At 39.9% G+C, this 18697-nt stretch overlaps 1 non-coding gene across 1 annotated transcript; it reads right to left on the bottom strand.

Annotated features, from left to right (window-relative positions):
• Nucleotides 1-6116: 6116 nt before the first annotated feature.
• LOC119467141 lies at nucleotides 6117-6253 on the bottom strand. Its single transcript, XR_005195673.1, has one exon. It is a non-coding gene; the product is annotated as a small nucleolar RNA SNORA2/SNORA34 family (small nucleolar RNA).
• Nucleotides 6254-18697: the final 12444 nt, after the last annotated feature.

Below are 18697 nucleotides of genomic sequence, written 5' to 3'. Positions count from 1 at the left end.
AGCTGAGATTACGCCCCTGTACTCCAGCCTGGGTGACAGAGCCAGACTCCATCTCAAAAAAAAAAAAAAAAAAAAAAAAAAACAGAAAAGCCAGAAAAAATAGAAAGTTAAAAAACTGATGACAGGAGTAAATTTAAATATATCAGTGAAATAAACCCAGTTGAAAGGGAAGTTATGAGATTGGATTAAAAACATTTATTAGAGAAAAAACAAAATCTGTGTTTATGCTTTTTATAAGAGACATATCTAAGACATTAAGAAAGAATGGTTGAAAGTAAAAGAATAGAAAAATATGTTTCAGGCAAATATTGAGCAAAAAGAGTTGGAATATCTATATATGTCAAATGTAAAATAGAGTTTAGGGCAAGAAAAAAAAAACCTTACAATAAACAAAAGACATCATTTAATAATGATAAGAGGTTTAATTCACCAAGTGGAAAAAATTCTAAAATTTAAAACTTGATAATATAACTTCAATAAAATAAAGGGAAATCTGACATATTTACAAAGAGATACTGTCGAATTCTCCACTATTGTGAGTCATTAAATATAGATATCTCAATAATTGATAGATAAAATGGACCAAAAACCATTAAGGTTATGATTAATTTGAAAAATACAGAAAGCTTAACCTACTGAACATATAGATTCCTGCACTCCAAATTAAGGTATACAAATTGGTTTTGGTTATGCAAGAAACACTACAATAATTGGTTATGAATTAGGCCATAAATCAAGTCTCAACCAATTTTAAGAAACTGATCTTAAACATGTTGTATTTTTTTTAATCACAATTCAGTTAATAAAGATATCTTTAGCTAAAAAATAATGTTTTAAAAATTTAGAAAATTGGAAAACACTTTTGAATAACTCATCAATCAAGGAGTAAATCATATTGCAAAATATAAAGTGCTTAGGATTGAACAATAATAAAATCCAAAAACTTTATCAACTTCACTAAAACAAATGGTTAAAAGGGACTTAGAGGAAATTTTAAGTCATAAATGCTTATATTAGAAACTGAGAAAGACTGAATATTGCTGAGCTAAGCATCCATGAGAAATTATTTTAAAAATAGAACTAATTTCAAGCGAGCAGAAGAAAGAAAATAATAAGGATAAGCCTGGAAATTAATGTTATAGAAAACACGAATAAAATAAAAAAGATCAACAATGCCAAATTTAAGGTTTTCAAACAAGTGAGTGAAATTGACAAATCGACCTGGCCTGGTTGAACTAAAAGAAAGAAGAAAAAAGAAGGAGGAGGAGGAAGAAGAAGACAAAGATGACAACAAAAATGTTAGGAATTTAAAAAATTCAAAGATTAAGAAAATGATAAACTAGTACAAACAACTTGGTGTCATGTTTGAAAATTTAGAAAAAATGGTCAAATTATTAGAAAAAAATGTAACTTACCAAACAAACTCAGGAAGAAATAGCAATTCTGAGTCATTGTAAAGCCCTTGAAGAAATTGGTTCACCAATTTAAAAATCTTACACAAAGACCTGGCCCAGATGACTATAGGTGAATATTAATAAACACCTTAAAAACAATGTAAGGCATGCTTCAAAAACTTGAAACAAGGAAAAACACCCCAATAAAACATATGCTGGCCTCATTCCATGGAAAAAAATATATTTTATATAGTAAAACATATAAGGATAATACAAGAGATAAAAAATGACAAACCAACTTCACTCATGAGCATACATGCAAAACTCTGCAAAAAAGTATAAAAATGTAATCCAGTAATGCACAGAAGATAGTATATTATGATTAAATACATTTAAATAATGCATTTAAATACATTATTTAAGCAGATATTTACTTTCAAACACAGGATGGTCTAACTTTATAAAATCAAATGAATACAATTCACTAAATTACAGATTAACCGAGAATAAACACCTGCTATTATGAATGGCTGCAGATAAATTATTCCATACAATTTATTTTTTATCCATGTTTAAACAAGCAAGCAAGCAAGCAAAAACTCTTAGGCACCTATGTAAATTAAAAGAAGGATAAACACATAATTTAGCAGGGTGGTTTGCCTTTAGTGGAGGAGACAGGCTATACAGATTGGTGTGGGGCCCACAAAGGAAGTTTCTGTGATATTGCCATTTGCTTACCACACAAGGCTCTTCATGTTCTGGCCCCTCACCATACCCCTATTGTCACATCCAACCAAACCTCTAAACCCATTATTTATTTCCATCTGTATGGATCTTCCAAAACCATGCATAATGGCACTTCACATCTCCATGCCTTAGTACATGTTGCTTTCTCTTGGCCAGAAATACTCTTCCTCCCTTCTCCATTTAGCTAATTCCTACTCATCCTTCAAATTCTGGAACTTCATTTTATACCTTCCCTCAATATTGATTTATAATCCTTTCCTTCCTCTATAACATTCCATGCTTTCTTATGTCGTGGCACTAATTGCACTACACTAAAACCTTCAGTTAGGTCTCATCCTCTAGTGGTCTTTCATAATAGTAATGTGTTACTTATTGAGCACTCTAGGCAATTTACTTACATTATTTCTAATCCCCGACATAACTGTCAAAGGTGCCTATCTTCAGCTACAATTTAAAGTTGAGGAAACTGAGGCTTAGAGAGTGAGGCCATAAGTCCGTGGTCTTATAATTATAATGGAAGCATCACACTCACATCTGGTTCTATAATGTCTTATTGACTCTGTCTCCCCACCACCAGACACAGTGCCTGAGACTTTCCTGGTTACATGGATGTGGATGGATGGATGGCCTGGGTTGAAATAAATCCTAGTTTAGAAGACAAAGAAAAAAAAAGCCAAATTTGAAGTCAGATTAAGAAGACTTGTGCTCAAGTTCTGCCTCTACCTCTAGCTGCTAGGACAAGGGAGTTTCAAAACAGCTGAGCATGTCCAAACATGATTAGTATGGTAAGTGGCCTTCCTGGGTTGGGGACGACTTTGGCACTGCAGTCTGCAGATCAACGGAGAGGATGGAAAGAGAGTCTGAACTCACAGGCAGGGTGCCTGTTGCTACAAGTTTTCTTGGCAGAAGAACTATGTTGTCATGCAACATTTATCTTAGATCCTTAGATGGTAAGATAACGATTTGCTATCTCTGTGTGCAGCTATGACAAGAGAGATTGATGTGGAACCTGGTCTCAGAGCTGAGTGGATGCACATTGCCTGCCCTTTGGTTTGTGTCCAAGGCTGCTGTTTTCTGAAAATAGTACCTAATTCTGCCTCTGACTCAGTCCCTTTTTCCTCATATCCTCTCTGGTACATTAATTCTAAGAAAATCAACTCATCTCTGATTGTTTGCTACATGCCTTTTTTTGTAAAATTTATGAAATTTGTGAGTTATTACCAAGATATTTAAACTTTCTTTTATTAATTCCTGGAATTTGGTGTCATGTGAATCAGTGGAAAGATACAGACTTTCTTGTTGCCTCTCTAATGATTTACAAAGTTATGGGGCACCCTTTACTCTGAATCTTTAAATAATGTAACAGAATCCATCAAAACCATCCCCTTGGAATCCATTCCATTGCCATTCAGGGTGGGCTTTTCTGCCTCTGGATTAGCATTCTTAACTTGTGTTGACTTGCTGATCCCCTCTTTGCTCCCTCTCCAGGCACTCCTCCCAGTTAATGTCTCCCTTTTAAGTGACTATTTAATGGGTCTTTTCTGCAGCCCACATAATTGGAAGTGGTGATGCTGCACATTCTGAGCACCTGCAAAGCCTCCCTCTAAGTTCTAGCCAGTTGATGTTCCCAAGTCTCCATTCAGTACCTTGGGTAAGATTCTGCACTCCCTCCAGACCCCCCACCCCTGGACTGTGAAGATTCAACATGAATGATTGCTTTTTTAGCCCTTTTTGTATTTTTTTTTTTTTTTTTTTTTTTTTTTTTTTTTTTTTTTTTTTTTTTTTTTGGCACGGAGTTTCACTCTTTTTGCCCAGTCTGGAGTGCAATGGCATGATCTTGGCCCACTGCAACCTCCACCTCTCAGGTTCAAATGATTCTCCTGCCTCAGCCTCCCAATTAGCTGAGATTACAGGCATGCGCCACCATGCCTGGCTAATTTCGTATTTTTAGTAGAGATGGGATTTTGCCATGTTGACCAGGCTGGTTTTGAACCCCTGACCTCAAGTGATCCACCCTCCTCGGCCTCCCAAAGTTCTGAGATTACAGGTGTGAGCCAGTGCGCCCAGCCCAAATTGAGTTTTCATATCACTATTTTCTTAAGTCTTGATGTCTTAAATTTCAGTCTTTAATTTGCTGCTGCTTGGTTGTTGTTGCCTATTCTTCCATGCACAGACATACTTAATCAGTGATTATTGTGCCTTTACATTAAGGCACTGTGAGAGAGTTAACAAGGTTTGTGACCTCCAAGTGTGCACAATCAATCAGGTACTCACATCACTTCAGTACTAGGCAATCTGTGATAAGTCGGTCTCGTCTATAAAAATTGTAGAGAAGTTCAGAGGAGGCAAGGGACTACTACTGATCTGTGCTATCAGGGTGCAGCGTGTTGAAGAATAAGATTAAAATTTTTTTTTTTTTTTCTCTTTGTTTTTTTTGTCATGGGGGTCTCACTCTGTTCCCCAGGGTGGCGTGCAGTGGAATGATCATGGCTCACTGCAACCTTGACCACCAGGGCTCAGGCGATTTTCCTGCCTCTGCCTCCCAAGTAGCTGGACTACATGTGTGCACACCATGCCTAATTTTTTTTTTTTTTTGAGACAGAATCTTGCTCTGTCACCCAGGCTGAAGTACAGTGGTGTGATCTTGGCTCACTGCAACCTCCGCCTCCTGGGCTCAAGCAGTTTTCCTGCCTCAGCCTCCTGAGTAGTTGGGATTATAGGTGTGTGCCATCATGCCCGGCTAAGTTTGTTTTTTCAGTAGAGATGAGGTTTCATCATGGCCAGGCTGGTCTCGAATGCCTCACCGCAAGTGATCCACCAGCCTTGGCCTCCCAAAGTTCTGGGATGACAGGTGTGAGCCACTGTGCCTGGCCTCTAATTTTTATTGTTATTTGTAGAGATGAAGAAAAAAATTTTTTTTTTGAGATGGAGTTTTACTATGTTGCCCAGGGTGGTCTCAAATACCTGGGCTCAAGCAATTCTGCTTTGGCTTCCCAAAGTGCTGGGATTACAGGTGCAAGGCAGTGTATGTGGCCTCTTTTTTTTTTTTTTTTGAGACTGTGTCTTGCTCTGTCGCCCAGGCTGGAGTGCAGTGGCACGATTCCCTCTCACTGCAACCTCTCCCTCCCGGTTCAAGCACTTCTCCTGCCTTAGCCTCCTGAGTAGCTGGGATTACAGGCGAGTGCCACCACCATGCCTGGCTAATTTTTGTAATTTTAGTAGAGATGAGGTTTCACCATGTTGGTCAGGCTGGTCTCAAACTACTGACCTCGTGATCTGCCCTTCTTGTTNAGAGACGGGGTTTCACCATGTTGACCAGGATGGTCTCGATCTCTTGACCTCGTGATCCACCCGCCTCGGCCTCCCAAAGTGCTGGGATTACAGGCTTGAGCCACCGCGCCCGGCCCCTTTTTGTATTTTTATTGACTGGTTAGACTCTGGGCATTTAATTCCCTGTGACAAAAACTCTCAGTTGTACATACTTAAGCCTGTCCATGTCTCACTGACTTGCTGTCTCAGTCAATATAGTGTTGGTTGGCTTAACCATGGAACCTATTCGTTTGCTACATCTAACTTTCTTTTCTCCCTAACAAGAAAACCAGGAAGCTGGGGGCATCAAGTATCTGGTACAGTCAGTGACTAACTTTCTTTTCTTTCCTTTTTTTTTTTTCAATTTAGTATTTTCTTATGAAAGTAATATATGCTTATCATCAGTAAGTGGTTCAGAATTGGGTGAACTTCCCAATCCCATCTCCTGTTAACAGTATGGTAAGTATTCTTCCAGTTGTTTTCTAGTCATTTACTAAAATAAAATAAGATGAAATAAAATAAGGTAACATAAAAATCACACAAAACACACTATATACACAAATAGAATACTACCAAAATCACTATTGTATAATTTGACTTTTTTCATTTAATAATTATTGTGATCCTTTTCTATGTCAATATATTTGTCCATCATTTTTTTTTCCCAAATGTTCCTTTCTAATGAATTGGCCATTACATTTCCAAAGTTATAAAATTGCCAAGAGACTACAGAAAGACAATCATTTAGTCTCCTGCTTGAAACCAACAGCTTCAGCAAATTGCTGGCCTTGAATCAGGACCAACTGTTCTTTTTAATACCTATGGAATACTTTTACTAGAACACTCTGGCTTCGAGGTATAGCAACCCAACTCATATTACTTTAAGCAAAAAAGAATTTATTGGTTCACAAGAGTAGGAGGCAGAGAGGTAGGATTGGCCTTGGAAGGTATCAGTCCAGGGACCCAGTGGTATCATGGGGATGCCCTTTCTTTTCATTTCCAGATTGGTACTTATGATTTGTTTGGTTTCCTTCTTTTCTACAGCAAAGCATACTTATTTCATGCAATAGGGACAGAGGGTCACTCCTGCTGATACCTTCTTTTGCGTCATCTCACAACTACCTGCCTACTGGTTGGATGATCCTGAGCTAATTATCTCACCCGTCTCAACTGCAGCTGTCATGTAAGCAGGTATATTTGGGCTCAGTCTTCTCAGCTCTTTCTTGTGGTCCAGCCAGAATCATGCCAGGTGTGGAAACTGGAAGGCTAGAAAGCAAAGTTTCCCACTGCTCTGAGACAGGTCCTCTTCCTTCAAAGATGTGGTGATCTTCAAACCACATCTTTGAGGATCACCCTATGGAGCACCTTGGTGTCCATCTCCTCTTGCCTAGGCCTGCTCTTAGGATATTGGTTGTATTGGTCCTAGCCCTTCATTTTATTGGGTGCACTTTTGAGAGTAGGTGAAGAGCTAACCAAACTATAAATCCCTGATTGGGTGTTTCTTTTAATAATGAACAACTTAGGAACCCTTCTACCTTGTTTCTGGGGCCAAGGCTACTCTTCTCACAGGAGTATTCCAGAGTTATGTTTAATTCTTACAAAATTATGCTTCAGAAGCCATAATATATGGGTGCCCACTGGTGAGGATTTCTTAAGATAAAGATCCTGGGCTCTACCCTTTGAGACTGAATCAGTAGATCTGGGGTAAGGCCCAGAATATATACTTTAAAAAAGCAACACACCAGCTTCCAGTTTCCAGTCTGCATGTGAGAAGCTTGGAAGTTGTCACTCTGCCCTAACAACAAGGAAAAAGCTAAACAGGTCAGGTGCAGTGGCTCTCATCTGTAATCCCAGCACTTTGGGAGGTTGAGGCGGTTAGCATTTCTTGAGCCCAGGAGTTCAAGACAAGCCTGGGAAACATGGTGAAACCCCATTTCTACAAAAAAATTAAAAATTAGTCTGGTGTGGTGGCGCACACCTGTAGTTGCAGCAACTTGGGAGGCTGAGGTGGAAGGATCACTTGAGCTCAGGAATTCGAAGTTATAGCGATCCACGATAGCACCACTGCACTCCAGCCTGGGTGAGAGGGTAAGACCCTGCAGATTACAGGGCCCTCTACGGCAACTAGTGCCCATGTAGGAAGACCTTAACTGTAATTGATGAATTGCTGGAGGCTGAGTGTGGAAAAGTCGAAAACTCTAGGGGGACCCATTCATTAAGAGACCTCCCACATTTTTGTGTTTTACCTTTAGAAGCTCTACCACACCCCAAAGTGAATATTGGAGAAAAATCCCCTCATGCTTCTGCTAGGGGAAGGGGAAAAGAACCATTTAAAAATACACCAGAACACTATGCTCTTCTGAATGTGGTCTGCCCTTAGGAGGAACTACCTCGCCAGAGCCTAACCTTCAGGGGTTTTACCGACACCTAACTGACCTGGAAGAAGGGAGACACTCAACTCTAAGTAAACTAGGAATAGAGGGAAATTTCCTCAACTCGATAAAGAATATCTGTAAAAACAAACAAACAAAAACAAAAAACCAAACACACTATAAATAATGTCATACTTAATGATGAGAAACTTGAAGCCTTCCCTTAAGATCAGGAGCAAGGCAAAATGTTTCCTCTCTCCACTGCTTCTGAATAGCAGATGAAAAATTCTAGATAATACAGCAAGGAAAAGAAATTAAAGATACAGATTGGGAGGGAAATAATAAAACTGTCTTTGTTTGCAAATGACATGATTGCCTATGAAGAACATCTGAAAAAAATTGGCAGAAAAGTCTCCTGGAACTAAGAAGTAATTATGGGAATGTTGAGGAATACTAGGTTAATATACTAAAGTCAATTGTTTTCCAATATACCAGTATCTTAGTCTGTTTTATGCTTCTAAAACAGAATAACCAAGACTAGGTAATTTATAAAGAATAGAAATTTATATTTTACAGTTCTGGAGGCTGGGAAGCCTAAGGATAAGGGGCTTATATCTGGTGAGGTCCTTCCTATTGTGCATCCCCTGATGGAAAGCAGAAGGGCAAGAGAGCATATATGTAGAGGGGAAAGGAAGGGGAGGGAAAAAGAAGGGAAGAGACTAGAAAGGGAGAAGGGAAGGGCCCCCCACCCCTAGAGGAAGGGGAGGGGAGGGAAGCCAAACTCATCCTTTTATTAGGAATCCACTCCCACAAAAAGCATGAATCCATTCATTAGAACAGAACCCCTCATGTCTTAATCACCTCTTATAGGTCCCACCTCTCAACACTGTTGCATTGGGGATTAAATTTCTTTCCGTGATATATTCAATGCATGACAACAAGCAATGAACAAATGAAATTTGAAATTTTAAAAAAAGTCCTCCACCAAAATAAAATAGGTATAAATCTACCAAAATGCATACAAGACCCATATGAGAAACACTGCAAAACTTTAATGAAAGAGGAACCAAACAGATGGAAAAATACAACATGTTCATGGATGGGAAGATTCAATAGTGTCAAGATGTCAGCTCTTGCCAACTTGATGTACAGATTCAATGTAGATAAAATTAAAATCCCAGCAGGCCATTTTGTGAAGATTAACAAATTGATTTAAAGTTAATCTGCAGAGGCAAAAGACCCAGAAGTACCAACACAGCACTGAAGAATAAAGTTGGAAGACTCACACTATATGACTTGAAGATGTAATATAAAGCTGTGGTAAACTAGACCGTGTGGTATTGGTGAAAGAATAGACAAATAGATCTATTTGTGGAACAGAATAGAGAGCTCAGAGATAAACCCTGCAGATAGTGTATGTCAAAGGAGCAAAGGCAATACAGTGGCACAAAGAGTCTTCAACAAATGGTCCCAGAACAACTGGACATCACATACCAAAAGAAAAAAATGAGTAAGACACAACCCTTACTTTTGTCACAAAAATTAACCCAAAATGGATCACAGACCTACATGTAAAATGCAAAACTGTAACACTCCTAGAATGTAATAACACAGGAGAAAAATCCAGATGAGCATGGGTATGGTGATAACATTTTAGATACAACACCAAAGGTATAATCCATGAAAGAAATAATTGATAAACCAGACGTCACTAAAATTAAAAACTTCTGTTTTACCAAAGATGGTGTCAAGATAATGAGAAGATGATTCAAAGACTGGGAGAAAATATTTGCAAAAGACATTTCTGATAATGGACTGTTTTCCAAAATACAAAACAAAATAAACCTCTTAAAACCCAGCAATAAGGAAACAAACAACCCAGTCGAAAAAATGGGCCAAAGACCTTAACAGACACTTTACCAAAGAAGATATGCACACGACAAATAAGCATATAAAGAGATGTTCCATATCATATGTCATCAGGGAAATGAAAATTAAAGCAGCAATGAAGTACCACTACACACACATATTAGAGTGGTCCAAATCTGGAACACTGACAACACCAAATGGTGGTGAGGATGTGGAGCAACAGGAACTCTCATTCATTGCTGGTGGGAATACAAATGATACAGCCACTTTGGAAGACAGTTTGGTAGTTTCTTACAACATAAACATACTCTTACTATATAATCCAGCAATCATGTTCTTTTGGTATTATGTCCACACATAAACATGCATATGGATGTTTATGTCAGCTTTATTCAAAATTTCCAACACTTGGAAGCAACTGAGATGTCCTTTGGTAGGTGAATGGATAAATAAACTGTGGTACATCCAGACAAAGGAATATTATTCAGCACTAAAAAGAAATGAGCTATCACATCATCAAAAGACATGGAGGAAACTTACATGTATATTATTAAATGAAAGAAGCCAGTCTGAAAAGGCTACATACTGTAGGATTCCAACTATCTGAGAGCCTGAAAAAGAACTAGTGAGAGAGTAAAATGATCCAAGGTTGCCAGGGCTTAAGAGAAAAAGAGAGATGAATAGTTGGAGCACAGAGGATTTTTAGAGGAGTAAAACTATTCTGTATGATGCTCTAATGGTGGATACAGGTCATTAAAAATTTGTTCAAACTCAAAGAATGTACAACACAGAGTGAACCCTAATACAAACTATAGTCTTTGGGTGATAATGCTGTGCCAATAGTTTCATCAATTGTAACAAATGTGCTACTGTGGTGCAGATGTTAAAAATGGGTGATGTTGGGGCCGGACGCGGTGGCTCACGCCTGTAATCCCAGCACTTTGGGAGGCCGAGGTGGGTGGATCATGAGGTCAAGAGATTAAGACCATCCTGGTCAACATGGTGAAACCCCGTCTCTACTAAAAATACAAAAATTAGCTGGGCATGGTAGTGCACGCCTATAGTCCCAGCTACTCAGGAGGCTGAGGCAGGAGAATTGCTTGAACCCAGGAGGTGGAGGTTGCGGTGAGCCGAGATCGTGTCATTGCACTCCAGCCTGGGTAACAAGATCGAAACTCCGTCTAAAAAAAAAAAAAAAAAAAGGGTGATGTTGAAAATGCCAGTGTCAGGACAGGGAATACAGAAGAAATCTGTTTTCTGCTCAGTTTTGTTGCAAACCTACAACTGCTCTAAAAAATAAAATTTACATTTTTTTAAAAAACAGCACACCTGATTTTATAACCAACCAGGCTGGGAAAGGCAAACATATAAATCTTCCAGATAATTCTCTTTGTTTAACTTCACCTTTCTAAAGAGCAGCGACTGGGTAGGTGTTGGCCGCTTTTCCTGCTATGTAAATGGCAGGCCCTTGCCAGGAATGCTTAACAGACAGGTGTGTCCCAGCCTTTCCCCTACTTTTACCCAAGTCAGGTATTTTTATTCCCAGGTTAGATCTAAGGTGACAAGCTTTTCCTAAGTAGGGGGATATTCAGATTTTGTTGGTCTTATGCAGTTTGGACATAGCCTCTTTAAGGAAAAAAAAAAAATCAGTGTACGAATATAAAAGTACAAAGGCCCTCAGAAGAGATCTGTAAAAATGAGGAATTCACAGCAGATTTGCCTCTGTACAACTTTCTCATTTTGGAGCAAATCAAAAGAACTCTGTTTTATAAAAGCTTTCAATATATATTTAGTCAAATAGAATTTTTAGAAATAAAAAAAAAAAACCACAGAAATGGATCATTTTGGCTGAGAACTGCAAAAACTCTGGGCACAAACGTGTTATTCACCCTCTCTTGAGAGACGTGGCCATACTTCAGCATGGCTTTTAGCAGTCCAAGCCTTGTCTCTGGGAAGACTCAAACACCTTTTGAGTTCTTGTCTGGAAGAGCTCAGTCCTTAACCTCCCTTTCTTAGCTCATTTACTAAATAGGGCTTGCAATTGTGAATCTTTCCTCTGTTCCTTTGAGATGTGTATGCATCTCCTGCAACTCAGGAGTGTCTTTCTCATGGACTTGAAAGCCATTCCTTTGAAATGTAATACTCAGGAAGGATAGGGTCTCTGTCTCCCAGTGTCTGTGGGAGGATAGAAGCCTAACTTCAATAATTGCCAGCAAGCATTCACAGTTGGCTTAATTGTATTTGCATTGACCAACCTTTTGTAATTTTTCACTTCCCTGATTCCACTGAGCCTCCGCTCATGCCTCTTCTACTCCCTCGTTCTCTTTTAAAAACACCCAGTCACTTCTGTGCAAATCTGAATGGGCTCAGTCCTTTCCCTTGTTGTCAGTAGCTACTGAACAAAATCAGTTTTCACTAACATCTGGCTTTGTTTATCTTTTACATGCCCTGGAAGAGTCTGAGGCTGAGTTCTTCACCACAGCCCAGTGGCACAGGCTTCGTTTGCAGGTGAGTTTTCTCATTATCCCCTGTATACTCTGAAATTGTAGAAAGAGCAACATAATCCCTTCATAAACACTTTCCCATCACCTTTCTGACCCCATCTCCCACCACTTTCCTCCTTGCTTGACCCTCTGCAGCTACGCTGGCCTCCTTCTCCTTCCAGGAACAGACCTGGCATGTTCTTGCCTCAGGGCTTCTGTACTTGGGGTTCCTCTTCCCAAAAGACTGCTGTCTCCATTTTGCAGAGAAGGACACTTGGGCTTGGGAAATTTAAGTGTTGTGACCAAGTGATTAAAACTCGAGAAATGATCCATGATGTTTTTTCCCACTGGCTTCATTCCCAACACCCCACTTTGTCTCATGATCTATTCAATCAGTCAGGAGACCCTGGTTCTGAGTTCCACCGCTTGTCCCATCTCCACTGTTGCCATGAGGGCGAGACCACTACCACTTCTTGCCTGCTTGACTATGGGAGCCTCCCATCTTGTCTTCCTGCGTATTCCCTTGTCCCTGTAGTCTATCTCAACACAGCAACCAACGTGGTCCTTCCAAATATAAGTTAGATCATGTTGCTTCTTTGCTCAAAAGCCTGATTGCTTTGTATTTCCTCCAAGGTTAAAAGCCTTGAAAGGCCCTTCGAAAGCCTATCAAGCTCTACAGTAATGCAGCCCAAGGCAGTAACAACGGGCCACCTATGGCTATAGGACACACGACATGGGGCCAGTTGGAATTGGGATGCAAAATACACACTGGACTTTGAAGGCTTAGTTTGAAATAATGTAAAATAAGTAAGAATGTAAAATATCTCAGTAATTTTCATAGTTATTATATATGGAAATTATAATATTTTTTGATATATTGGATAAATAAAATATAGTATTAAAATCAATTTTACTTGTTTTTTTTTTTTACATTTTTACTGTGGCTACTAGAAAATTAAAAATTACAAAACCGATTCATGTTTGTGGCTTGAATTATATTTCCATTAGACAGAGCTGGCTTATAGTAACTGGTCCCTCCCTAAAACCTCTTCTGATCTTATCTCCTACTCGACTCTGTTCTTGCCAAATTGGCCTCCTTGCCATTCCTTGAGCACAAGAGGCATACTCCTACCTCAGGGCCTTGGCACTTGCTATTTCCACTCCTAGAAAACCTTCCCCCAGTTATCTGGATGTTGCTTCATCTTTCCTGGACTTCATTCAAACTTTACCTTCCCGATACCTTTCTGACAGCCTGCTGAAAACTGAATTCCTCACCCACCTCCACTATCCTCTTTCCCTGTTTTACTTTTCTCCACAGCATTGTCACCATGTAACGTACTGTATATCTTTCTTATTTAATTTATTGTCTAACTTCCCCTGTAGAATCTACCAGGCAGGGAGTTTTGTTTAAAGTTGTGCTCCTGAAATCTAGAATTGTGTCTGGTATGTAGTAGGTGTTCACTAACTCTGCGGAATGGAATACTGAATGACTCTTAACCGCTTCATTATACAGGCGAAAGAACTCTGGATAAGTGGCTTTCCCAGAGTCTCACAGCTTTTTTTAGGGGCAGAGTGGATGTACCCTCAGTAAAGTCAGATGCTGCCATCTAGAACCCTGCCCTTTACCTATATTTGTGTTTCTTCACTGGACTCTGAGCACATTTTTAAGCCTCTTTTAAACTTTGCACTTAAAGAAATAAAGATTTTACTCTAGCAATAACCTGCTCAGTCACACCCAGGGGATGACCTCCAGCATTCTTTCTCGCTCGAAGGATATGCCTTTGAGATTTTGTTTTTCCTAGACAGGAATTTTGGGTCTGTCTGGATCTCAGGAAACTGATTACTTCACAAGGGGAAAAAAATCTGCTTGAAGGAAGTCATTAGGATTTAACTGTACGATAAATAAAATATTTAAACTATAGCCTGAAGGATTTACATAGTTCATTTATTCCACAAAGAGACACATTTTTATTGAGCGCTGATATATGCCAGGCATTGATTTAGGTGCTGGGAATAAACAGAAAGATGTGACAGTCTCCTGGGAGTGAACAGTCTAGTGTGTATGTGTGGGGAAGGAGGGTAAGCAAACAAAGACAGGGCACATTAGTTTCCTATTGCTGCTATGATGAATTACCACAAGCTTCATGGCTTAAAACAATGCATATTTATTCTCTTCCAGTTTTGGAAGTTAGATGTCCAAAATGGATCTTATTCAGCTAAAAATCAAGGTGTCAGGAGTCTGTCCCTTATGGAAGCAATAGGGAAGCAAAGTTTTCTTGTCCTTTTCAGCTTCTAGAGGGTTCCTGTATTCTTGGCTCCTAGCTCTTGCTCCATCTTTAAAGCACATCTCCCGAGTCTCTGCTTCCATCCTCACTGGCCTTCCCCTCTCACTTTGACTCCTCCTGGGTTGCTCAAGACGTTTGACTTAAAAATATAGATATATTTTTAATTGACAGATAATAGTGTATTTTTCTGAGGTACGATGTGATGTTTTGATATATGTATACATTGTGGAATGATTATATCAAGCTGATTAACATATCTGTCACCTCACACATAATCATGTATTGCTTAACAAGTGGAATACGTTCTGAGAAATGGTATAGCCTATTGCTCCTAGACTACAAACCTGTACAGCTGGTTACTGTACTGAATACTGCAGGCAGTTGTAACAGAAGCTAGATATTCATGTGTCTAAACATATTTAAACCTGGAAGAGGTATAGTAAAAATACAGTATTATAATCTTATGGGACCACTCTCATGGATACCATCCATTGTTGGCTGAACCATTGTGTGTGCAGATGACTGTGCTTATCCCTTTTGTGTAATGAGAACATTTAAAAATCTATTCTTTTAGCAATTTTGAAGTAGATAATTCATGATTATTAACTATAGCCACATTGCTGTGTAATTAATTCAAGATCCTTAACTTAATCACTTCAAATTTCCTTTTGTCACTTAAGGGTACTTACCATTCGCAGGTTTGGGGATTAGGATGTGGACATTTTTCAGGGGGGTATTGTTCCATCACAGGACAATGTGACAAGTGCTACAGTTAAGGTAAATATTAGATGCCATGTAAACAAAAACAACAGATCAGAGAGGATGTTGAGGAGAAGCAAGGCAGTTTTCTAGAGCAAGTAGCTGCTTAGCTGAGGCTTGCATGGTGCAGTGAATGGTAGGTATGTACCATTCTTAACGGAATAAACAAGAAAAATGAGGTATAAATGAAGATGAGATTTGCATTCATTATTTATTGCTGGGTCACAAATTACCTCCCAAACTTTGAAGCTTAAAACAATAAATGTCTAAGAGTTCATCATTTCTGAGGATCATTAATCTTAACCATCTGATCCTGCCCTATGGTCAATCATGAGATTGCAGCCAAGTTGTTGGCTGGGGCCGCAGTCATTTGAAGGGGCTGAAGAAGCAGTATCTAAGCTTCCTCATGTGACTGCTGCAGGAGGCTTCAGTGCCTCACCGCATGGTCCTCTCCATTGAGTTGCTTACAGGACACGGCATGGCATTTGGTTTCCCAGAGAGAGAGTAATCAAAGAGAAAGAATCAAAGACGGAAGCTGCAGTTATTGATAACCTAATCTCAGAACTGATATATCCTCACTTCTGCCATGCTGTTGGTCATGCAGACCAATCCTAGTACAATATGGAGGTGGGAGAGGACCACAAAAAGGGTGAAGTCCAGGAGCAGGCATCACTGGGGCCGTGTCGGAGTCTGGCTACCACAGTATTCTTGGGATTACAGTTTCCCATTGTTGACATGTAGGCAATCAGGAAAGATTACCGGGGGTGAGGCCGGCAGGGGTGAGGTTGGCATGGGAAGGAAGGGCTAGAGCGTGTGGAGCCTGTACACTTGCCCAAGAGTTGGGAGATAATTCTTTTCTTGGTAGGGAGGGATTGCAGGGGATTAGTCACGGGAGTGACATGACCACGTTGCTTTTTTGAATGACCACTGCAGTAAGAGTGTATGGAGGGAGGTAGAGCAGAAGGCAAAGAGATTAGAGAGAAAGAACTGCTAAGAAGCTATTGCAATAGCACAGGAGAGAGAGGAAGAGGCATATTATAAGGCAGTAGTGGTCAAGGAGTGGTGAGGATGATGTGTTCAGGGCATGTTCAGGAAGCGGAATTGTTCCTGGTTCGGGAGGGAGGGAGTTAGCGAGGCTACAGGGCCGCTTTCAGGTTGCTTGTTTGCATCAGGGATCAGCAACATTAAATGAATATGGAAAGAAGGGCAAGGTCCACATGAGGTGAACAAAAGTTAAGATGCCTAATGTGAATATGTTGTGACTATGGGGCATTCATGCATAGAGATAACTAATGAATAGAGTGAAATAAATTTAGTTTGGACTACTAACTATAGCAAGAGCTTCTCAGCATTTGTCAAAAGATTCTGTGAACTCGGGCCAGAGAAGAGCTCTTCTCACCGTGTTCATGTGATGTCCCAGCCTAAGCTGAACAGCATTGTCTAGACACCATCTTTATATTTTCATCACCCTTGTAACTACCGTTGATTAAGTGTCTGCTGCATAGCGCACTCTGTGCTTCACATATTGCATACCATTTCATTTCACTTCATCTTCCCACTAACCCAGTGAGCCATGTAATGTTACTTCTTTTTTACAGGGGAAGCAACTGAAGAAGGTTCTATTGCTAGCCCCATTTTATAGATGAGGAAGCAGGCTTACCTGGTGTCACTAACAGTGCTCAGGGCTATACAGGGATCAGTCATGGATGCAGCTCTCAGGTCCAGATCTTCCTACTTTAGACCAAGCTTGTCCAACCTGCAGTTTGTGGGCCACATGCAACCCAGGACGGCTCTGACTGTGGCCCAGTACAATTTGTAAACTTTCTTAAAACATTATGAGATTTTTTTTTTTCAATTTGTTTTTTTAGCTCATCAGCTATCTTTTTTTTTTGAGATGGAATCTTGCTCTGTAGCCAGGCTGAAGTGCAGTGGTGTGATCTGGACTTATTGCAACCTCTGCTTCCTGGGTTCAAGTGATTTCCCTGCCTCAGCCTCCCAAGTAGGTGGGACTACAGGTGTGCGCCACCATGCCTGGCTAATTTTTTTGTATTTTAGTAGAGACGGAGTTTCACCATGTTGTCTAGGATGATCTCAATCTCCTGACCTCATGATCTACCCACCTCGGCTTCCCAAAGTGCTGGGATTATAGGAGCCACTGTGCCAGGCCAGTGTTAGTGTATTTTATGTGTGGCCCAAGACAATTCTTCTTCTAGTGTGGCCTAAGGAAGCCGAAAGATTGGACACCCCTGCCTAGACCCTATTCCTTTAATTGAATGCTACCTATGATATGCTCTGTAGAATTAGAAACACTTTCCAACATTGTTTGGGTGGAGTGATGGTTTATAATCTGATGAGTGAGAGATAGCAAATAGCAGGAACAAGGTCATAAATCCACATATGTGGTGGTGTGAAAAAAGGTTCAAATGCCCAATTCCTGGTAAATTTAGATGTCTACATATTGGAAACATTTTCAATCTTTTCCCTAAAACTCTCTTCTTGTTTTTCTATTTCTGAAAAAATGTGAGGAACAGCTTTTATTCACTTAAAAAAATAGCAAATTGTTCATTTTCTTGTCACAGAAAAATGCCAGCATCTTGCATTAGCAAGATGGCTTTTGAGGCTTAAGATTGATGCAAAGGGAGTTTTATCACAGCAGCATTTTTCATTAGAAGGGAGAAAAGGGAGTGCATAGATGAAAGATGTCAGACAGATCCTGTCTTTTTCTTAGGGAAGGTTCCCACAACAGCAGATCAACTGGTCTGGAAATAGCTACCGTCATTTCTTTATATATATATATTTTAAAAAGCCAAAAAAAAAAAAACCCACTATTTCTTAAAAAAGTTCCCATACTCAAGGTTATACAGTAGCATTTAAGAGGCGATAAAGAGAGTAACAGTCATGCACAGCTTCATAAATGGCTCCCAGATTATTCATTGTCCTAAAGAAGATTCAGCCTCTGGACTGCAGACTTCCTGTAGGTCAGAGTATGAAAGCACAGGGTCCCACTGAGGCAAGAGCAACTTCACAGCTTCTCTGCAGTTGTCTAGAATTTCCCGGAGAAAGGAAAAGACAAGGCTAAATGTAGACTTTCACCTTGAAAAGCTGTAAACGTAATAAGAACAGGGCATAGTGGGTTGGTTTGCAAGACTCCCACTTCACATTTTATGTGCGTTTCCAAGCAACAGAGCTTCCTAAAACTAGAGAAGGGGGGATGTGAGTGATGAGTGCAGAAGGCTTAGCCACTGGCTGCACCAGACAACTTTGGACACAAGAGAACTGCTTGCTTCATCTCTGTCCGTTGTAGAGTCTCTCCATCCCTGACTCACTCCTCCTGCCCACCATCCTTCCCCCTCATCTCCACCCCACTATCCTCAGAGCCTTGGGAATCCCTGCACATATTAGCTGTCATTTTCTTCCCTCCCTCCCTCTCTCCTTCCCTTCTTCTTCCTTCCTTCCCTCCCTCCCTCCCTCCTTCCTTC

This window comes from Cebus imitator, unplaced genomic scaffold, assembly GCF_001604975.1.
Source record: "Cebus imitator isolate Cc_AM_T3 unplaced genomic scaffold, Cebus_imitator-1.0 Scaffold261, whole genome shotgun sequence".
Classification (NCBI taxonomy): Eukaryota; Metazoa; Chordata; class Mammalia; order Primates; family Cebidae; genus Cebus; species Cebus imitator.
Note: the sequence above shows the minus strand (reverse complement) of the source record. Positions and strands in the feature narration are given on the sequence as shown.